This window comes from Nycticebus coucang, chromosome 4 (genome assembly GCF_027406575.1).
Source record: "Nycticebus coucang isolate mNycCou1 chromosome 4, mNycCou1.pri, whole genome shotgun sequence".
NCBI lineage: Eukaryota > Metazoa > Chordata > Mammalia > Primates > Lorisidae > Nycticebus > Nycticebus coucang.
Window position 1 is genome coordinate 8989376 of NC_069783.1, and position 23098 is coordinate 9012473.

At 50.9% G+C, this 23098-nt stretch overlaps 1 pseudogene across 1 annotated transcript; it reads right to left on the reverse strand.

The window, feature by feature from the left end:
• Window positions 1-20085: 20085 nt before the first annotated feature.
• Window positions 20086-20935, reverse strand: LOC128583427 (60S ribosomal protein L6-like; annotated as a pseudogene). Its single transcript, XR_008379457.1, has one exon. The product of XR_008379457.1 is annotated as a 60S ribosomal protein L6-like (transcript).
• Window positions 20936-23098: the final 2163 nt, after the last annotated feature.

A 23098-nucleotide genomic window follows, 5' to 3' on the forward strand; every position in this document is an offset into this window, starting at 1 on the left:
GATGGCATTGCTCCCACATTAATCTACAGATTCAGCATAACCTCTATGAAAATTTCAGCTGGGTTTTTTTGCAGAAATTGACAAAGTGGATCTAAAACTCATACGGAAACTCAAGGAACCTAAAACATTCTTAAAAAAGAAGAACTAAGTGGGAGAAATTAACACTTCCCGATTTCAAAACTTATTGCAAAGCAACAGTGGTCGAGACAGTATAATATTGGCAAAAGGATAGCTATACACATCACCGAAATAGAATTAGAGTCCAGAATAAGATCTTCACATTTATAGTCAATTGATTTTCAAAGATAGCAAATAATTCAATAGGGAAAGAATAGTCTTTTCAACAAGTGGTGATGGGAGAACTGGGTAGCTACATATAAAAAAGTAAAGTTTGGCACCTACTTCACCCTATATTATAAAAACTAATTCAAAATGGAGCAAAAACCTACATGTAAGAGCTAAAACTACAGAACTCTTAGAAAAAAATAGGCACATGAGTCTTTGAATTAAGCCTTGCATTAGGCAAAAGTTACATATGACCCCACAGCACAAGGTCAATCAAAGAAAAAAAAAGACTGGACGTCATTGAAAATTTAAGATGTTTATCCTTCAAAGACACGTCAAGAAAGTGAATAGACAACCCACAGACTAGGAGAAAATATTTGCATATTTGTGTTTATTCTAGACTTGCATCTAGAATATATCAAGAATTCTTATAACTCAATAATAAAAGACAATCCATTTATAAAATGGGCAAAAGACTTGAATGGACATTTCTCCAAAGAAGATGTGCAAGTGGTCAGTAAGCACATGACAAGATGCTTCAAATCATTAGTCATTAGGAAAATGTAAACCAAAGCCACTGTGAGATATTACTTCACACCGGCTAAGATTGGTAGAATCGAAAAGTCAGATAAAGGCAAGTGTCAGCAGGGATGCGGAGAAGCTGGAGCCCTCATACACTGTTGGTGGGACAAAAGTGGTGCAGCCACTTTGGAAGACAGCCTGCCAGTTCCTCAGAAGTTTAAATATAGAGTTTCCATATGACCCAGCAGTTCTACTCTGAGGCATATACCCAAGAGAAGTGAAAACTTATGTCTGTATGAAGACTTGCATGTAAATGTTTATAGCAGGATTGTTTCTAATAGCCCCAAATGGAAATGACTGAAATGTTGAGCAACTGATGGATGAAGAGACAAGGTATGCTTTATTCATATGATGGAATATTATGTAGCAATAAAAGGAAGTACAGATTCATGCTACAACATGCATCAACCTTGAAAAGAATGTGCTAAATGAACGAGTCACAAAAAGTCCATATATTGTATGATTCCATTTATATGAAATGTCCAGAAGAGGCAAACCTACGGAGATGCGAGTGGATGAATGGTTGCCTGGGGCTGGGGTGTTGGGGGTATAGGGGGCGTGATGCTAATGGGTATAGGGTTTGGGGGGAGATCAAAATATTCTAAAATTGATTGTGGTATGGTTGTACAGTTCTGTGTAAGCTTTGAGTTATGTACTTTAAATATGTGAATTGTGTGATATGTGAGCTATGGTATATCTCAATAAAAGCAATTATTTAAAAAAGCCTTGAACACCAGGGCCTGTCTGCCCCCTGCTTCCTCTTCGCCGCCCCCCTCTCCACTGTATTCCTCTCAGTCAGTTTGGGACCTTCCTTTTCCCCTCTCCATCCCTGTGGCCCCTTCTCAGGATGTAGAAGGTACCTTGATCCCCTCCTACATACATATTGCTGAAACTTTTCCATTCTCATCTTGAATCTTTTTCTTTATGGGCTGATTTCTCAGGAGGTTTGTGTCTGGATCTACATTAGCCCTCTTGGAAACACTTGGCTTCCTTCTCTATTAGCTACGACATTAGCAGAGGCCATGCATACTGGGGCAGGACCCAGCCTGTCCCTTCCTCTGCAACCCTCTGGGGACGTCTGGGCTCTGGTTCCTTGGTTTGATTGGGCCATGCTTACCTGTGCTCCTCCTGGGCAACTTAATACCCGGGGATCAGGAGAGTCACAGCAACCAGCTTGGCCCCATCAAGAAGAGCTGGAGAGGGAGCTCAAGCCCCACTGCCCCACCACAGCAGGAGGGACCTTTGGAGTCTTCCTCACCTCTGCCAGGCCCTCAGACAACACGGAGAACATTCTAGCCCTCCGCACTCTCTGTAGCAGGATTAAAAAAATAATCTTCTTTCTGGCCTACTAGTAAACTCTTTCAAAGTAAGTACCATTCCTGACATTACAAAATATTCTGAGCAGTTTGCATACTTACTACTTTTTGATATGCACTGATCTTTGAAAAAGAAGACTCTTCATGAAAATTGTGCTTTGTCAGTTCTGCAGAGAAAGGGTGGCTGGATTTTTGGCTGACCAGGTTAAGATAAGGGCAGGACTAATCCCCAGTGTCCTGGGCTGGCTGGCAAACTGTGAGGATACTGTCAGTTCTCACCTTTGCTGTTGACTTGCTGGGTGACTTTGGAAAGGCCCCTTCCCACCTGCACCTCAGTCTCCTTATCTGTCTAAAGAGTGCAGTCTGGCTCGGCACCCATAGGTCAGTGGTTATGGCGCCAGCCACATACACTGAAGCTGATGGGTTCAAACCCGGCCCAGGCCAGCTAAACAACAATGACAACTGCAACAAAAAATAGCCAGGTGTTGTAGCAGGCTCCTGTAGTCCCAGCTACTTGAGAGGCTGAGGCAAGAGAATCTCCTAAGCCCAAGAGTTTGAGGTTGCTGTGAGCTGTGATGCCACTTCACTCTACTGATACACTCTACTGAGGGTGACATAATGCGACTCTGTCTCAAAAAAAAAAAAAAAAAAGCAGTCTCAGAAGAAAGGTCAGTCCCCTAAACAAAAACTTGTAGTGGAAACTTCAGACACTGTCCTTCTCCACTGTGGTCTTGTGGCCAGTGCTGTCGGGAGGGTGCCACAGTTATGTGTAGAAAGGCTGATTCAGGGCCCTGCAGCCCCTGGTGTGGCTGCTTTGCCTTTTAGAGAAGCAGCATTGAAGTGATCAGCTTTCCAAGTAGGGCTGGACTCCGGGGGAGGTTTTTTATTCAACTATTTAGTACAGAAAATTTCAAAAATACAAAAATGTAGGGAGAATAGTCAAATGAATGGTGGAAGCTTAAAGAACCTGGGGAGGATGGTGCCTGTGGCTCAAAGGAGTAGGGCGCCGGCCCCATATGCCGGAGGTGGCGGGTTCAAACACAACCCTGGCCAAAAACTGCAAAAAAAAAAAAAAAAAAGAAGCTGGGGAGTAGCCTGGGATGGTTTCTATTGGGCCTGAAGGTGAAGGATCTGCTAGACAGCTTAGAATGGAGGGCAGAGGCAGTGCTAGCCCGGGACCTCCGGCTTTCCTGGGAGGAGACCACAGGCCCATGGACCACATACAACTCACCGTCTGTTATTGCAAATAAAGTTTTATTGGCACATCTGCACCTATTTGCCATTGTGCCATTGTTTTTGGCTACTCTCAGGCAACAGGCAGAGCTGAGTAGTTGACTGAGAGACTCTGTGGCCTACTCTGCTGACCCCTGGTCTGGAATGTGGAATGCTTGATCCCTATCCAGAGGGACTTTTTGAGAGTTTTTATTCTGAGCTTTGTGAACCAATTGCCCATCTGTTCCAGGCTTAAATTCCTCCAGCAACGGGGTGCTCACTCCCTCAGCAACAGTGCATTCCAACAATGGAAACATGCAGTTCCTCTGTTTACCCTTGCTGGACTTGCTCTCCCTGGAGCCTCGGCTCACACACCTTCTTTTCCAACCCTCCAGGCCCAGGGAGTCTGCAATCCACTCCCAAGCTGAGTCCTTTAGCCCCTCCTCCCTCCCGAGGGGTAGGGAACCTATGGCCTTACAGCCACTTGTGGTCTTTTTAAAAAATTAGACAGAGTCTCCTTTTGTTACCCTTGGTAGAGTGCCATGGTGTCATAGCTCACAGCAACCTCAAACTCCTGGGTTCAAATGATTCTCTTGCTTCAGCCTCCCTAGTAGATGGGACTACAGGTGCCTGTCACAATGCCTGGCTATTTTTTATTTAGCAGGCCCAGGCTGGGTTCAAACCTACCAGCCCTGGAGCATGTGGCCAGCTCCCTAACCACTGAGCCTTGGGTACCCAGCCCACATGTGGCCTTTTAACTGACCCAAATTTTATAGAACAAATCCTTTTATTAAAAAGGATTCTTTTTTTTTTGAGGTAGAGTTTCACTCTCTCACCCTGGGTAAAGTGCTATGGCATCCAGCCTAGCTCATAGTAACCTCAAACTCCTGGGTTCAAGTGATCCTCCTGCCTCAACCTTCTGAATAGCTGGGACTACAGGCACCTGCCATGAAGCCTGGCTAATTTTCCTAATTTTATTAGAGACGGGGTCTTGCTCTTGCTCAGGCTGGTCTCAAACTCCTGAGCTCAAGGATCCTCCTGCCTTGGCCTCCTAGAGTGTTAGGATTACAGGTGTGATCCATTGCACCTGGCTTCAAAGGATTTTTAATATCCTTTTTAAAGAATAATTTGACCTTAAAGGAACATGTGGTGTCAAGGCTGCAGGTTCCCAACCCCTGCTTTCTTCATTCCATAACTACTTTCTGAGTGCCTCCTGTCAGGCAGGTAAGGGCCCCGGGAGCCTCCCAGGGCCACTTTCTCCCCTGAACTGTAAGGGACATTTCATTCTCCTGTTCACCTGAACAGATCTCCAGTCTCTTTTAGGGAATTCTGGGCTACAGCCAAGGCCGAGGCCACAGCAGCGTCAGCCATCTTCCAGGTTTACCTGTCAGGTGTCCTGGAGGGGTCATTGCTCCCTTTTTATAGACAGGTAAACAAAGGCTCTCAGGTCTCAGTGCACAGTGGAGGCCAAGGTCTCCTGGCTGCGACTTACCTTCTTTCCATTGTCCCACACTCCAGAGTAGGGGTAAGTGTTTTAACTACTCAAAAACTACTTTCTGGGGCTCCTGCATAGGCTTTTAGAATGAAGAATGTGGATGGGGGCTTATTGTCTGAGCGCTCAGCATCTGATCGTACATGTACAGCCTTGTGGGCTAACCTTGTGCTAGAACTTGTGATGTGGCTTTTGCTTTGTAAGCTGCGGTTCCTTCTCATTGATCTTTTGATTTGACACCTGCTGGCATCTACTATGCACCAGGCACCGTGGTAGGTGCTGCGGAGATGAAGATGAGGAAGATGATGTCCTATGTCCAGGGAGCTCACGGACTAGCAGGATAGGAAGCAACGTGGGCATGTGCACCAGGCCTCATGAGGCCTGCAGGAATGTGGGCAGGCTTTGGGGACCAGGGTCTAGGAGAGTGGACATTTGAATTGAGCTTTGAAGGGTGCATAAGAGTTTGCCAGCATAGCTACATACTTAACTGCTTGCTAAAAAGTAGCAATAAAGGGGTTTGGTAATGACAACTTTTCCTGGAGCCTCTACTGCAACTTATAGCTTCTGCAGTGACCTGGGAATGGCTGGGAAATCAGTAACTGTCTGACCTCCTTTGTTATCTGCTCACTGCTGAAGGCTCGAGGGCTCGGGGAGGTTGTGTAGCTAGCTTGCAAAGCATTTGAAGATTAAACCCCTCAGAGAAGTACAGATCTTTCATAAATAGATACAGAATTACCTTATTAAAATTTCTTCCGGCTCCCTATAGAGGGCCCACAGGGCACTGTTATGAGGGTCTCAGAAACTCATTCCTATTTTCCTCTTATTTGGAGATGGAGCCTCTGGCCGAGACATGTTCTAGTGACGCATTGGTCTCAGTCTTGAAGAGTGTGTTCTCTTCCCTGGGAACATTAGTCACAGCACAGTAATTTACCCCAAGGGTTGCACAGTGAGAGTGGGATGGCATTGATTTGTGGGCCTTTTGGCAAAACATACTTGTCTTAACTGGAGAGAGAACTGGCCTGAAGACATTCCGTGCGAAGCCTGACCATGTGGCTGCAGGTCAGGTCCTGCTCTGCTCCCCACAGTGATGATGGGGAGATGGAGAGAGGGAGAGATGTGCACAGGGAAGATGGCTCCAGAGACAGAGGGACGCACAGTGAAGGGAAGGGAGAGATTAGGGACAGACATAGGGACAGGAAGCCTGTGACATTGGGTCTACTCACACACTGGCCTTTCTCCTTTGGGGTCAGCCAGCTGGGGCAGGCTCCTGGGTGCCTGGTGATTGCTTTAGCTGGGGAAGCCCCTACCCTTCCATCTGGGAAGGAGCCTGGGCTGCCCTGGCTGCCACTGGCTGCTCCTGCTCACTGAGGGTCTCCAGGACCCTGAGGGGCCGCTGGGGTCTGACAGACAAGGGATCCAGGACTGAGAGAACTTGGGCCCTTTCAGCGCTGACATTCTCGGTCTGCAGGACGTGGAAGTCTGGCTTCTGCTCTCTGGCAGTGTTTATTAAATGGTTTGTTAAATTCCCTCTCACCTTGCTGAGGAAGAAAACACAGGCCATCCTCCTGAGTGGATGCCAGTGTGCTGAGCAGCTGGAAACAGGCTCTATATTAACAATTGCCAGCACCTATAAAATACTTACTCTGTGCTGGGCCCTTTACAAAACTGGTTTGCTCATTCATTCTTTAGTTCTCTTCTTCATTCATTCATTTGCACTTCTGATTCCAGCAACGACCCTGTGAGACAGGTGTTATCTCTGTTTTGTACAATGAGGTTTGGCAGCATGCCTGAGGACACCCAGCTCCTGAGCCACTGGACCCCACACCCTCCTGGAATGGGGACAGAATGAGTCTGTAGTGAACCATGATGTCCGTGTGAACGTGCTGAGGGCCACAGGAGGTTGGCTTCTTCACCCCAAATGAGTCCATGGTGGAGACCCCTTTTGCCTGAGAGATCATGAGGTGGTTTTGAACTGAGTCTCGAAGGCCAGGCTGAGGTGACAGCTGAGGCAGGACAGTGTGGGCCAGGATAGTGGGAGTCTGGGTGGGGGAAGCATGCCCATGAAGGCCGCCCTGGGGAGGGGGCATACTGGCTCCATCTGGCCATATTGCCCTGAATTATGGGTGAGGACTCGGAAGCCCAAGCAGGTTAAGTGACTGGTCTGTGGTTGGCCCCATGTACTACCCGCCCTGGAGCTCAGCAACAGGAGTGGCACTCCCCGCATGGTAGGAGGCAGTCAGAGGGGCACAGGGACTGAGAGGCCCTGGCCTGGGTGGCCTTCTGGGCACTGCCCAGCCCTCGCCCTGTGTTTTCCCAGGCCTGGCCCTGCCGCAGGCCCAGCTTCCTGCCCTGGGCTCTGTACTGGGGGCTGGAATCCTTTCTGGCCACCACCCCACAAACTCAAGCTTATATCCACAACCGTAAAACGTTTTAAGATAGGGGTGGTCTCCATCTTTGGCGCAGAAGGCCCCTGTATCTGCTGAGTGCCTGTGCTGTCCATCCTGGGAGCAGCCTGAGGGGGGATGGGTGCGGTATGTGCTTCACATAAGGCCAGGCCGCCCAGGGGGTGATGGCCACAGGACAGAGTGCACATCCCCCTGGCCCAACCCAGGCTGTCAGCTTTCTCCTACACGCATTTTCCTTAACCTTCTACAGAGCTTCATCATCCTTCCTCATCTGCAGCAAGAGCTGTGTGATGTGAGGCCTGCCCTGCACCTTCTGTGGTGCCAATGCAGGCTGGGGAAACTGTGCCAGGTGCCAGGAGCCATCCCAGGGGGCCACTGAGGGAGTGGACCCCGTGGGCCACGGCGTGGGCGGAATACTGCCTTGTTTGGTCTCAGCCTGTTGCTTGCGACGGTGTTCACTCTGAGGACTGTGTAAGAACAGACATGCCTCTTGCATCTTTATTAGGTCACCCTAAATTGAGATCCAGCATGAAGCTGGGATGTTCTTTTAAATATCACGACCTTTCTTCCCTGCGAGGTATTTGCAGAACACTGTTATTTACTCCTGTTGTTGTCTCCACCTGCAGTTTAGAGAGGAAAATCAAGAAAGCATGTTTTTTCCTCCCCACATAATCCTATCCCCAGCAGTAATAAACAAGGCTGTCTTCCTGTTACAAAATAGCGGCAACTTCTTTAGGCAAGAAAAAAGTGCGTTGTGGCAGGAAAGAGGGAAGAGCTGGAACAGGGGGAGGAGGTGGCGGAGTGGGGGACCACGCCCAGCCTCCTTCCCGGGTCCACCTTCCCCGGGCTGCCCCATGGAAGACACAGCTGTGCCCTGAGCCTCTCACCTGCCCCAGGGCTGAGGCTGCACACCTGCCAGAGGCCTCCTTCCAGGTCTCCAGCACAGCCCCCTCGCAGCCCTGGTGGAGGGAGCTTTCTCCTGCCCCAGGGCTGAGGCTGCGCACCTGCCAGAGGCCTCCTTCCAGGTCTCCAGCACAGCCCCCTTGCAGCCCTGGTGGAGGGAGCTTTCTCCTGCCCCAGGGCTGAGGCTGCGCACCTGCCAGAGGCCTCCTTCCAGGTCTCCAGCACAGCCCCCTTGCAGCCCTGGTGGAGGGAGCTTTCTCCTGCACCACAAGGAACTTCTACAGGAAGGACAGAATGCAGCTCTGGCTTCTGGCTGAAAACGTGGCCCTGAATGCGTAATGGTCCTGGTCCCGTTTTTATAAACAGAGGGTAGGTCTACAGTGACATCAGGTTGTCGAGACAGCAGAGGAAGCCCTGTGTTTGATAGAAGTTGTGAGGAGTGAAATGACACATCAGTAGTCTTAACAGTCTGAGAAGCATTTTTTGCTGTCTTCAGAAACTCCTGGTGACCATGACAGTGGCCCCTGAGTGGGCAGAGGCACAGGCCGGCCAGGTCTTGGGGAGGTGGGCCTGGACAGCTCTTTGGACCCCACACTGGCAGGAGTTAGGGGCCGTCTCGTCGGCGGGTTCCTCCCACCTCTTCTCTCTCCCTTCTCCTCCCTGTAGGCATGAGAGTCCATAGCAGAGTTTAAGGCGTGAAATGAGTATTTTTATTCCTAGAGAAAGCTCTTTTGTGCCCAGTCCTCAAGGTCTGCATGACAGCAGTGACACCAGAGGAGAGAGCTTGCATGGGGAGAACATTTTCCCACCTTTTGCCCCTCGGGGAGGATGAAGTTGGGGCCTTGGCCTCAGTTAGAGCCCTGGCCCCAGAGGGAAGGAAGTGACATCTCTAAGGACACCATGGCCAAGCTCTGGTGTCCTTCCAGGTCCTCTTGTGGCTGGCAGCCGTCCCTCCAAACACAGGCAGACCACAGCTCCCTGAGGGGCGATGGCAAGTCCAGGCCAAGCGCCCTCCATTCTGAGGAGGGTCCCCTTGGCAGAGTCCAGCACCCGTTGCAGCGGCTGTGATTTTACCCCTACATTTGTACATTTTTAGATGCACATGGATACCCCTTCTCAAAGCAGGCTCTGTCATCTTCCCTCAGCCCACCAGACTCGGAATTTGCATCTTTCCGCCCTCCCCGTTGCCCACTGGGTTTGGCAGGGAGCTGAGGCGTGACAGCAATGGCTGCCATTCCTACCCACATTCGTTCTCCACCGCCAGTCCGCCAGACACCGTGTGCAGGGCGGCAGACCCCGGCAGGGTCTCTGGGTCCAGCAGGTCACCAGACTCCAAGGAGGCACAGGGTACCCTGGGGTGGAGAATGTCCAGGTGACTGTGCCACCAAGGGAGAGTGCACCTGTGGGGATGGAATTTATTCCGGGTCAGAGGCACAGGAAGCCTCCCCTAGAGAACCAGAAGCTCCAGAGAGCCCAGGAAGGGGAGCCAAGGCCCTTGGAGAGCCTCTGCCCTGCTCTAGGAGAGAGACACAAAGCTAGTGAGCGGCCAAATATGAAAGATTGAAAACAAAATAAAACTGAATCTTATCGGATGTTCATTTGGAAGACAAATCCCATGTGACAGGAAATAGCCATCTTCTTGGTATGAGGCCGAGCCCTGGAGACAGAGCAGGTACTTGGATCCTCTCCGCCCCTCCTCCCTTCCCACCTGTCTTTCTTCGTTCTTTTCTTCCTTCCAGTTCCTTCCCTCCCTCCCTTTCTATTCCTCCCCTGCCCCTTTCCCTCCTTCTCTCACTGTCTTTCTCTAACTTTCTCTCTCCCAGTAGTTACATTCTGCCCACCCAGAGGTGTCCTGTCAGTGGACACCTCCCGTGTCTGCTGTGAGCCGTGCGTTTGTGAGGTGCTGGGATCCGTGGGCACGGCGTGGCGGATGGGGCCCGGCTCTCCTAGAGCTCATCACCCTGCCTCTGGGCTGGGGGGACTCTTTTGCTCCAGGACTCCTGATAGAGCAGTATGGGCGAGACTGCCCTGGAAAGCCCAGCGGACAGGGCTCAGTTATCCAGGGCAGGCCCTGGGGAGGCTGGGCTCCTGGGGAGAGCTCGGTCAGTGGTTGTACAGGGATTGGTGGGCACGGGCGGATCTGAGAGAGAAACAAGCTGGTTTTCACTTTTGGCCCATTGTTTAATGAGGAGAGTGTACAAATAAATCACATTTTGCTCAGTCTCTCGGTTGCCCTAATTGCCTTCAAGTTGCTAGAAGAGAGGAATCCTAGCGAAGGATCTAACAGACCCAGCTGTCTGGGTCGTATACTTCTCTTATTGTTGTGAAACCAATCAGGTTTGGGGGACTTGAGATGATCGATTCATTCATTATTTTAAACTGATTTTCTCAGCCCTGTACATAATGCTTAACATATGCTAGAGCCCTTTTTAGGTTGTAAATATTACTCTATTACATTAGAGGGTTAGAATTTCTCATATGGTGACTATTATCTTTTGATAATAACATTAGTGATGTTTCCATAGCTCTTGAAAGCTTGCCAAAGGCTTTCATATACATTAGCTAATTTGATTCTCACAATAACGCTATGAATTGAGATTTTCATCTCTCTTTTATTTAATTTATTTTTCATTCTTTTAAAGACAGGGTCTACTCTGTCCTCCAGGCTAGAATGCAGTGGCACAATCTTAGTTCGCTGCAGCCTCCAACTCCTGGGCTCAAGCAATCCTCCTGCCTTGGCCTCCCTGGTAGCTCCACCACACCCTGATAACCTAAAAACTATTTTTATAGAGATGAGATCTTGCAATGTCTCTCAAGCTAGTCTTAAACTGCTGGCCTCAAGTGATCCTCCCTCCTTGGCCTCCCAAAGTGCTGAAATTACAGCTATGGGCTATCTTACCCACCTCTTATTTATTTTATATTTTTGAGACAGAATCTCACTCTGTCGCCCTGGGGAGACTGCTGTGGCATCACCATAGCTCACATATCAAATTCTTAGGTTCAAACAATCCTCTTGCCTCAGCCTCTCCAGTAGCTAGGACTATAGGTGGCCACCACAATGCTTAGCTTGCTTTCCTATTTTTAGTAGAGATGGGTTACGCTCTTGCTTAGGCTGGTCTTAAACTCTTGACCTCAAGGAGTCCTCCCACCTTGGCCTCCCAGAGTGCTGAGATTACAAGTGTGAGCTCCTGGCTTCTCTTTTCCCTTTAAAAGAGAAAGAAAACTTGAGACTCAGGTTAAGTGGTGTGCCCAAGGTCATGCAGATAGTAAGCGGTGGGACTGGACCTTGCAGCTGGTTCATCTTGACTCTATTGCCATTGAATCTGATCCAGCCAATGAGTCTCTATTGCGCACTTGCTGTATTCCAGTATTATGGAGGCAAATGGAATTTTGGAACCCAGATGTAAGAGCTGGTCCTCAATAGCAATCAGTGCCTGAGGAGAGGGTCCAGGGATGTGGACGGGTGCTCCAGGTGGGGGACGGTGGTCACAAAGAGGGCAGTGTGGCCGTGTGCAGAGTGTCAAATGCCTGTGAGTCCTGGCCTCCCATTCCTCAGTGTCCTGTGAACAGACACCCCAGGAGTGTGGAGACCAGGCTGGGGCAGGTAAAGAAGAGAAAGGGAAGAAGCCGTCCTGCTGTGCCTTTTACAAGCTCATTCAGATGAGTTTTTGTTCCTTCGGGAAAGGAGCAGTGAGCGTGCAATGGAGAACTTCTCAATGTTCTGTTGGAACATTCTGCCATTGGGCAGCCCCACCAGGGACAGATCAGACCCAGACTGCTGACCTGCAGATATGGGATCCCAATTCTGCTAGGGCAGGCCCTAAGCCCATATCAAATGCAAGTTTGTTCATAGAAAGACTTGCCTGAACCCAGACTCAGGAGGGAAGCCCCTGCGTCAGACCCTCTGAGTAATGAGGTCAGCTGGTCCGGTGGCTTCAGCACAACTATGGCCTGTATTAGAGAGGATGAGGTCAGAGGATTCCTGAACACAGAAGGACCTCAGGGGGAAAGTATGAGTGGGGAATCTTAGGCCCGGAGAGGGAAAGCTGTTTTCCCAAAGTCACATAGCCAGAGCACCTTTGATGGTTTTAAAACCTATTCTCATTCTAACCCATACTATGACTTTTTTTTCTGAAGTAAGCTTTGAGATGAGAGAATTTCATTTTTTATAAATGCAATAAGGGGCAGAGGAGGGGAGGAGTGATTTTCCTGGAGCTCTTTTCTTGAGATCACGGTGACACCATAGCAAGAAAAGTATTCCTGATTGTAAGAGTGTCGCACCGAGGCAGGTAGGCAGAAGCCTCTTGGGGGCTGGGTGGAGGGCCACCTTCCAGTATACCTATTTCTACTGCTCTGATCTTGGGCAGTCCAGAGAAACTTGGGCTTTCTCAGTTTCCAGAATGGACCTTTACCTATAACCTCTACATGTGCCATTTCTATTCTGGACAGGCAGTGTGGCATAGCTGTGTTTCTAAAAGGTGTGGCCCAAAGCTGCCTCCTGTCAGAGCTACCAGGGAGCGGTTAGGCCAAAATGTAGGTTCCTGGGTCCTCCCAGATTGACTAAAGCAGAATCCCCAGGGTGGGGCTAGGAATCTGCATTTTATTTTATTTATTTTTTTGAGACAGAGCCTCAAGCTGTCATCCTTGGTAGAGTGCTGTGGCATCACAGCTCACAGCAACCTCAAACTCTTGGGCTTAAACAATTAATTCTCTTGCCTCAGCCTCTCAAGTAGCTGGGACTATAGGCGCCCACTACCACATCCGGCTATTTTTTGGTTGTAGTTGTCATTGTTGTTTGGCAGGCCCAGGCTGGATTTGAACCCACCAGCTTTGGTGTATGTGGCTACTGTCTTAGCTGCTTGAGCTACAGGCGCTGAGCCCTCATTATGTCGCCCTCAGTAGAGTGCCAAGGCATAATAACTCCCAGCAACCTCCAACTCTTGAGCTTAAGCGATTCTCTCTCTCTCGCTCTTTTTTTTTTATTGTTGGGGATTTGTTGAGGGTACAAGAAACCAGATTACAATGATTGCATCTGTTAGGTAAAGTCCCTCTTACAATCGTGTCTTGCCCCCAAAAGGTGTGGCACACACCAAGGCCCCACCCCGCTCCCTCCTTCCCTCTCTCTGCTCTTGGAACCTGCATTTTAAATAAGCTCCATAGGTGGCTCTGAGGTCAGCCAAGGTCTGGGCCCGTCTGGCTGGGTGGAGAATCGCAAAGACTATGTAGCCAGGCTTTGGTTCACAACTTTGTGTCTGCCCCTTATGGGCTATCTATTAAGTGGGGCTATCAGTCCCCCAATATGAATAAAGCATTTAGTGTCCTCAAGTTGACTCATAGCATGTACTCAGTGAGCGGCAGTCTTTATTGGGCCTGGTGATTCAGGGTGCCTGGGGGTGTGGGATGCCCACTTGGAAGGGTCCCTGGCCAGGTCTGCAGGGTGGGCTGCCTGGAGGAGGGGTGGGCCTTGTGTATGGGAAGAGGTTGTAACAAGGCCCCAAGCCTGGGTTTGGGAAGAGCTTATGGTGACCTGGCAGATGGAGTCTTCCTGAGCTGGGGACAGGCTTCCAGCACTAGAGTCCAGTGAAGGTTCTGGTGCATGCCCAGTGCAGGAGTATCTTGCCTGGGTGGGAGCTGGGCCTGGAGCCTGTTAGCAAAACCACAAAGGGGTTTCAGCCGAGGCCCAGTTTCTTGGTACACAGAGATCCAATTACTGAGACAATGAAGATTTCAAAGGAAGAAAGGAATTTTTTTTTTTTTTGTGGTTTTTGGCCGGGGCTGGGTTTGAACCCGCCACCTCCGGCATATGGGACCGGCGCCCTACTCCTTGAGCCACAGGCGCCGCCCAGAAAGGAATTTTTAAATACGAAAGATGTCAGGAGAACAAGAGTTCGGGCCTCAAATCTATTCCTTGACTAATGGGGATTGGAGCTGGTGTTGGTGTCAGGAGGTCTACCTGGGGACCTTCAGTCTCAGCTCCTTGAGAACTGTTGAGTAGTTAAAGGCTTCAGTGTTCTGGTCGTCATGCCCTACTGGCCTAAGGGTCTAAACCAGGAAAGGGAGAGGATTATATGAGACATATTGGGTGACTGAAATTCGTTCATAGACCTGGGTATAAGCCCACATGCTTGCCTGTCAGCCAGGGCTCTCCTCAGAACTTGTAGCATTTTTTCTGAGCAGTGAGGAGGGGCCCAGTGCTCTGAGCGCCAGGTGACAGCCCCACCGTCCTGTGTGCTGCAGTGGATGCTGGGGAAGGGAGCAGCCCTAGGGGACCAGTGGCCTGGAACAAGATGGCCGTGGAGACAGAGGCTGCAGGCTGGTGTGTGTGGTGGGGGCACGAGGAAGCCGATCAAATAGGTCCTGGGAAGAGTGTCCCAGAGCCACCTGGCCTGGCTCACTGTTGGAGGAGACCCCCCAACCCCACTCCTGCTAGCTGGTGTTCATGGAGCTCCCTCCCTGGCCTGAGTGCCTCCTTTCCTAAGTGCCCCCTCCTTCTTTCATGCCCTTTTTACCTTCTCTGAGGTTCCTCTCCCCAACTGAGCCCCATTCACTGTAAGAGCCTGTGATGTCACCCAGGGGCCACCAGGTATGTATGTCCTGATCCCTCGGACCACCAAACCTGAAAATGACAGGGAGTCTCGGGAGCCAGGCAGAAGGAGTTTGTGTGTCTCATCCCGACACAAGTGCACGTGCAAGGGGATGTCTGTGCCACTGCTTAAGTTCTGGAATTTAGCCATCCACCTTATTTCTGGGAAAGGAAATTGAGGTCTTCAGGGAGGTCTTGGTCCCCTAACCTGACCTTGCTCCTCTTGCTCCCCATTACAAGTGGGATCCTGGTCTTCCCAGGGGGTGCTCTTACCTCCCAGAGGGGAGCATGTGCAAAAGCCTGAGCCCCTCCTCTCTGCGTGCTTCTGGGACAGTGTGCCAATCAGCGTGCTCCTGGTACAGTGTGCCTTGCATCTCAGAGTGGTGGGGGGACCTGATGTTTGAACAGGCCACGGGGAGGAAGACTTAGGGAGGGACAGGCGGGTCTCCTCAGGATGGCTGCACTGGAGGCTGCAGCTGATCTTCGCTGGCTTTCCTCCACCCCCCTGAACCCCACCTTGCTCAGCTCCCTCTCCTGAGGTGTGATGGCAGCCCCAGGTGCTTGGTGGCCCTGCCCACCCTCACTGAGACCCCCACTGTCCTCCACCCAAGTAGGCCTTCCTATGTTCTCCCGGCAAACAAGGTTCCGGGGAAGGTGCACAAGGAGTCTGAGTGGCCTCCAGGCAGATCTGGGGCTGCCTCAGGAGCCCACCCTTGCCCAGCAGGTCCCTGCCTCCTGGGGCCCTCTCCTGCATGCAGTCAGGGCTTCCACCCTGTCTCCTTACCAGATGGAGCTCCCTGGCATGGACTTGCTGCCAAGTTCCTCTCTGAGCCTCCAGCCACAAGCACAAAGGTGGCATCAATTCTGCTGGAGCCAGAGGCAGCCGTGGGTCTATCTCACTGGTCACTAGTTTGAGGGGCTGTGTTCACCTAGGATTTGCCTGGGGGTGGGTAGGTGGCACCATGTCCCTCTGTGTATGAGGATGAGGGCCCTGGGCCAGGTGAGGAGGCTGCCAGGGGATCAGACGCGGATACTGTCCCTGCCTCTGCTCATTGGCCTGGTCCTACACTAGGCAGGTGACCCAACAGGGGCCAGAATAGCCTCTGATGATGAACCTGGACATGGCCAACACACTGGGGAGTCCGAAGGAGATTGTTGTCTGGATATTTCCAATTGTTTTCCAGTTTATTGTCATCTTTGTGGGAGAATAACTTTGCCTCCAAATATGAAGACTTCTTTTAACTAGATATTTAATGTGGGGAATGTGGACAGATGGTGGTGGTATTTTGATTTTTTTGGCATTTTTTTAAACTAAAATTTTAATATCCTTGTGGTAGAAAATCCATAAATTTCAGGAAGTAACATGTAAAGCAAAATAATAACAACAATACCATAATCCTGTATGTTGGTTCAAGCATAAATTTTAGGCTTTTTAGCAAAAATTAGTCAAAAGTGCCAGAAAAGACCTTGTTCTATACCACTGACCCTGACTCACACTTCACAGAAAACCTTGGGTTGGAGGGTGGACAAAGCTTCAGTAGATGAGCTGGCCTATGCTGCTGACCAGTCGCTGGAGACTCCCTGCCCTGGCCCTGAGCTGTGTCTTTACCCTGCCTCCCCTGGTGTGCAAGTGTGTGTGTATGTGTACGTGTGCATATATGTTTGTGTGTGTGTGCACGTGCCCTGTGTACATCTATCTGTGTTCATTAGACTGGAGCTCCCTTAGGGTAGGAGGTTTCTAAGTCTTGGTGTCCCCAGCCTGCCTTGTAATCCCAAAGCAAGGCTGGGATCCGTGGATGCTCTAGGCGCCTCCGACTCTCCCGGACATGCTGGGTTCTTTCTTCAAGGCCCAGCACACCTCCCATGATGTTGTCAGTATTTATTCACAGTCATTGCCACCTCCCTCCTGGACTGGCTCCTTGGGCCCTGCCTGGGGGTGGCTGTCTGTGGGGAGATGGCTCCCAGCCCAGCGCTGGGCACCAGGGCTCAAGGTCAGTGGGTGTGTGTTTGGGCTTGAACTGATGAGTGTTTACCGAGCTTTCTCCACAGCCTACACTGGCAGCTATGAAATGACATTTCAGGAATTGAATTACTGACATTTCAGTACTTGCAGAATCTAGGAATAGATTATTTGATTATATCTGTTGGAAGTCATTGCCACAACCGGCTTCGCTTTCTTGGCCAACATCTAAACCGAGTTGGGAGAGACAGCAGGGGAATGCCGCAATTACTCCATTTTCCCAAAAGCACATCTCTCAAGCTGGCTGCAGCCAATGGCTTTCTCCTTGTATGGAGCGGGGCCCAAGGTCTCATTGCTGCCTTCAGGCAGAGCCTGCACATGAGCCACTAAGACTGAAAATGCCGCGTGGTGGCACCTGCAGAGGCAAAAGATGCCCCCTCCAGCTCTGTGGTGTGGGAAGCCATTTAGTCCTGCTGTGTAGTCACGTGGTGGTCGTGGCCTGATTTCCGTTCCCTCTCCTCCCTCTCAGAGGTTTTTGACCTCGGGGCTCACATGTCCCTCCAGCCTCGGCAGTCCTGATTGCTAATTGCTCTGCTCTTTCTTCCACCCCTTGAGGAATTCTCTCTTGATTTTCCTTGACCTTGCAGCATCTGTAGAACCTATAGTGGCCCAGGATGCCTTCCTAGACCCTGCAGAGTCCAAGTGGCTGCTAATGGGGGCGAGGCCAGGCAAACACACACCCTTGGCGGGGCTGAGCCGAGGCCCTGGCCTCCTGCATCTTCATAGCTCAGGCATATTTGGCAGCGTTTGCAAGCACCTGCCCTTGTGCAGGAGCAATTTCAGGAGCAGCAGAGGGAGTTGTTCGCATGGTGGGCTCTGCTGGGGCTCAGTGGCAACTCAGGTGCCATAGGAGAACTGGGAGGGAATCCCTGAGGCCTTGCTGGAGGAGGTGGCAGTTAAGCTAGCCAGATTTGTCTGTTGGAAACTATCATCAATTCCTTAATAAAATAATGAAGTGAATATGCTGCATTTGGGTCCACTAGGGAAAGCTGAAAGTGATCTCAAAGGAGGCATAGATGCCACCAGACCTGAGTTAGTTATACTTTAAGAAGCTCAGCTTATAATTTTGAAAAAGGAAAAGACTCTGGCCTCATTAGGCTACCCCCAGTGTGTCCTTGAGACCTCTTTACTCCTTGAAATGTGCTTCTTAACATTAAACAAAACAAATTTTCTCCTTCTATACTTAGCCCTTATCTCAGTGTGCCGGTGCCTACCTGGCCCACTTATCTTCAGGAAATGTGCTGGGCTAGGCCCCGGGGGTGCTAGGGATGCAAACAGCATGTTTGGCCTTCTGCCCAACTGGAGCCTACACATTCTTTTGAGAGCCCTGTTGGAGCTGCCTAATTAAATCTAGGAGCCCTTTTTCTTTTACCCTTAAATGTCCCCTTCCCATCAGTAGTCAGCACCTTCCTGTTCCCCAAATCACCTCTGGTTATATCTTCTTCCAATCAAATTCTCATCAGTCCTGGAGCAGATGGGACACCTAGCAGGGGTTGCAGAAGCAGTCTGTTCCCACACATGTGTACCGCAGGTGTATGCAGGGTGTCTGGCAGTTAGAGGAGAATTTGGATTAGGATTTCCAGTCTGGCTTGCCTCTGGCCTTTTCCCTTCCCACCTATACAAGCCCCGAATCCTCACTTGCAGAACTGACTATCTCTCCGAGGAATGCTTAGTGGGTGCAGGTAGGGGGAGGCTCCTGGGACCCGAGGAGGTGCTAGCGTAGGGCAAGTTGCATTTTGTCCACCCCAGAGAGGGGTCTAGCACATGGGAAGTGTGTGGCCACTGCAAGCTGGCCCTTGATGCCTGGATACTTAGGGCAGGCTCCAGGCTATGAAATGACCACTAGCACTGGCCTTTTGCAGGACAAGGAGTCTGCCCGGGCTATGATTCAATGTGGGGGGCACCCAATAAGCTATACCAGCTATTGAGAACTCCCGAGGCTATGCTCCTCTGTTGAGGGGTGCCCTCTTCCTGTGGTTTTTGCTGGGCTCTCCCAGGGTAGTGGGAGGACTTGGATTCAAATCCACTTTCCCTGTGTCTTAGGACTGGCATTCAGCTCTGTGGGCCTCAGTTTCCTCATCTGTAAGGTAAAGGGGTCCCTCTAAAGTTGTCACAGAATTGGATGTGCTCTGGACTGCCCCCTTCTCTGGTGAGAGTCCAGGCAGAGTTGGCACCTCCTGCCCACAGGGTCCAGTTGGGAGCTGGTAGGCAGGGAAGCCCAGTGGGCGGGCAGGGCAGGTCCAGGGGGCTGTGTATGGCTCATGTGTTTGAGCTTTTTGCACCTTGAGGTATGTGAGTCTGGCTGACTGCTGGTGTTGGGGGGGACACCAGCCTGAATATACATCGGCGCCTCAGAGGTGGCCATGTCCCTGGAGCCAAGTGGACAAGCCTGGCTTGTGTCCACATCGACCCGTGTCTTTGACCCATTTGCCGGTTCTCCTCTGAGAAGAGTTTTTCTTAGCAAGTCGTCCACCTATTGACTTTGTGGTTCTCTGCATGCTCTGAATGCAGAGTTTCACCTGGGCTTTGAGGCCCCAGGTAGCTTGTTCGGTTTGGGTAAAGGCCAGGGTGTAGTCTCTGGCCGGAAAGCCCACCTGGGAAGGAAGCCCCCAGGTGCGGGTCCACCTGTTGCCCTTGCTCCTGGCCTGGGGGTCCTACCGAGTTGCATGTCCGGATGGGTGGAGGGGTCCGTGGGGAGAGTGGAGTGGATGATTTGGAGGAATAGTGTCCTTCTCCCCCACACTGATCGACACTGCAATCTGTGTTTCCTAGGGTGGCCTCCCCAACCTTTGCATTCTAAACTCCCAGTTTTTCTTCTAAAGTTTCCTATTCATCTAGAACAGTGGTTCTCAACCTATGGGTTGCAACCCACAGGAACTGTATTAAAGGGTTGCAGCATTAGGAAGGTTGAGAACCACTGATCTAGAGGATACTGCCTGAATGATGGCAGGACACCTGACCTGGGCCTGCCAGGAAGGTCCTATGGCCTGCTGTGCTCTGGGGAGTCTGGCCCTTGGGTGGCAGCGTGCTTTGGACGATGGGCAGGGATGAGGGCACATGGTGGACCCGTGGTGTGTCTGTAGGTTTCTCTGCTGCTTGCCGGGTCCACATCAGGGTTTGGTCCTATCATGTTCAGGAGACCAAAGTCAGCAGGCCCAGCTGCCTCTCCCAGGTCTGCTGGTGCTCTGGATATTTCTCATTCTTAGAAGGATGCTTCATGTTCTTCCTTTCCTCTGCCGATTATTATTATTATTATTATTATTATTTTTATCTATTAGCCATTTAATTAGGTTCTCTTTAAGAAATTTAAAACACCATTTTATGAGGGTAAGCTCCATTTGTCAGGGCAAACACGCATCGCAGGTAGCCCTGGAGCTGAGGAATAGCCTTGATCTTCGGTAAAATCTGCGAGTCCACAGCTTTTTGATCAACCTTGCGCTGTCATGTTATCTCGTATTTCTCTTTTTCCATGGTGAAGATCTCACCTTCCTGGTGTCTGGGCTTCCGGAGCTGCTGCTTCTTGAAATAAGCATCAGTAAGATGCTTTGGGATTTTAACATTACAGATGTCAATTTTTGTGGTGGTGGCAATGACAAATTTCTGGTGTGTCCTTCGTAGAGGAACTCTATTGAGGGACAGAGGTCCAGTCACAAGTAGCAAGCCACTGCTCGGTTGCTTTAGGAAAACCGCTCTCTTGCCCCTGTGGCGTCCAGTGAGGATAATTAGAATGGCCCCGGGCGTGATGCTAGATGGCAGTTTTCTCACATGCTGACTGAATGGTTTTTTGCCCTGGCTCAACAGCTTTCCAGGCACATCTCCGGTGGGATAGTATCTAGGCATTTTGCGAAGTTTAACCACCCGAGTACCACCATTCTTGTCCCCACCAACTGGTTTTGTAACAGTGGCAAGCGCTTTTGCCTTCTTTTTCTTTTCAACCTTGGATTTAGCTGCTGAGTATTTCCTCTTATACATAGCCTTTCTCGAATACATGGCAGATCGGGAATATCTGCCTGTTCCTCTGACAAGAACAGGATTTCGGCTGCAGTGGGGCTTCCCCTTCTTGGCCTTAGGCCTCTTCTCTTTATTAACAGGTTTCTTCTCTTCAGAAACCGGCTTCTCAACTTTTTCACCCGCCATCTTGCAAGAAGGGAAAGAGCTGCCCTGATTATTTTTGGAGAAGAAGAAATACACACAGCAGTTGTCTTTATCTTACAAATAAGCCTGAGATCTGCATTGCTTAAGCACTGAGTGTCCAGTCTAGCCTTCTCTTACCCTCTGGGCAGATTTTACTTCTGCTTTGTCTCTGTCAGATCATTCCTCAACTGGGGCTAAAGATCAGAAAAATCACATTTCTGTGGCATGAGCCATGGCAGGGATACTGGGGGAGCACCTGGGCTGGGCAGGCTGATGAGAGGTGCCTCATCAGGGCACAGCTGGAGTCCCCTGGGGCATGTGAAGTACCCATGGTGTGCCTTCTGCCAATTATTAAGCACCTGTTATATCCTGGATATGAAGGGTAAGGCTGACCCACCCAGCAGACTGGTGAGCGTATGGTGATGACTCAGTGGGACGAGCACTGTCACCTTGGCAGGGCACAGCAGTGGGGGCTCATACTTGCCCAGATCCCGATGTCCAGCTGTAGCCTTCCTGTGCCAGGTGAGATGGGCCTGGGGTGTGGTTCCTTCCACCTGCCTAGAGGGTGGCGCAGGGCCCAAAACTCCCTCCACTGTCAGCCACGGCCAGAGCACACCTGTGGAGACAGTACCAGCTGCTCTTGTTCCTTGCCCAAAGACGGGGTGCACAGGAGCCAGCTGTTACAGCTCTTGGAGCTGTGGCCAGTTCTGGAGAATGTGGGCCAAAGTTGCAGCCTTCCCATCTCTGCCCCCGCTGCCTCTGAAGCCCCTCTTCTGGCTCCTGTCACTTCAGTGCCCGCCCAAAGGGAGGGACTAGCTTTGCTGAGGGCCCACGAGAGGGACCCCCCAACAGGGACCATCTTGCTCTCCTCCAAGCTGACTTGAGAACTGACCAAGTGCAGTGCAGCACGGGAGACCAGAGCAACACAGCTGAGGGCCAGATGGGTGAGGGCAATGGCCTGCGATCTGTGACTGGCCAGGGTCCTCCTGGCATGGCAGGCGGGATGAGTGGGGCTTCCCTGCCTGTGTGGATGGGCCCAGAGGAGGAAGAGGCTGCTGGGGGAGGAGGAAGGCCTAGGGCCTCCCACAGGTGGGAAGGGCGGGGCCCGAGGGAGCTGGCCCACATCCCTGGCTGGGATGAGAGGCAGATGGGGACACTGAGGCTTGGAGTGGAGGAAGGGACAGAGTGCAGCCTGGGCCCCGCAGCAGGGTCTGTGTTCGTCACGCCACACTGCTTCTCCATGAATAAGACATGTGGAGCATGGAGGCCTTGAAGTATCACCATTATCATCTGACTTGATAATAGAAAAATTAAAATTTAAAGTAATCTAAAGTGGCAAGTGACAGAAATGTCTCTAGAAACTGGAGATTGGGTGCTGTGAGGGTCTCAGTACAGATGATGTAAGACTCAAAATCCTCTAGAGTATTTTTTTTTAAAACTATATATAATGTTTCAGAATTCTGGACCAAGGACAAAAGGCTTTATATTCTCAGAGTGCTGGGGTCCCTCTGTCTTCTCCATCCAGCCCTGAGAAGTAGCCCCTCTCTCCTGGAGCACCAGAAAGGCCCCCTGGAAGCCCTGGCCTAGCCCACCAGCACCCCCAAAGACATTCTCCATCTTCACACAGCAAGAGGTCAGTCTCCAAGCCTGGGACCTCTCCACCTCCCAATGAGCTTATCTAGGTTGAGTCTTTAGAACCCAGGTCCCTGGAAACTTTCAGAACACCCTCCTCCTTGCCTCCACTGGGGCTCCTGCAGGGTTTACCCTGTCGTGCACTTTCCCCCCTTGGGCCTCTAGGAAGATGCAGCCTAGCCCAGTCCTCATTCCCCTAGTCTCATGACTGGCTGTCCCTGGAGCTCAGGTGACCTGGCTGGGCCCGCTGTGGCTTCTGCTGGCCTGCTGGCCCCAGAGGGGTCCAAATGCTGCAGGCTCCTTCCTTCCTTGACGGTGTCCTAGATCCTCCCCCAGCCTCAGCTGAGTCCTCAGGGTCAGTGGGGCAGAATGCCAGAGCCCCTGGGACAATGGGCTGCATAAAACGTTTCTTTAATTATAGAAGTTTTGTAATAATATATCAGAAAGTTGGCAAAATACAGGGCAAAAAAGAAAGTCACTGGTAGTCACCTTCTAACACAGGTGTTCCCATTTGTGTGTTCCCTTCTGGTCTTT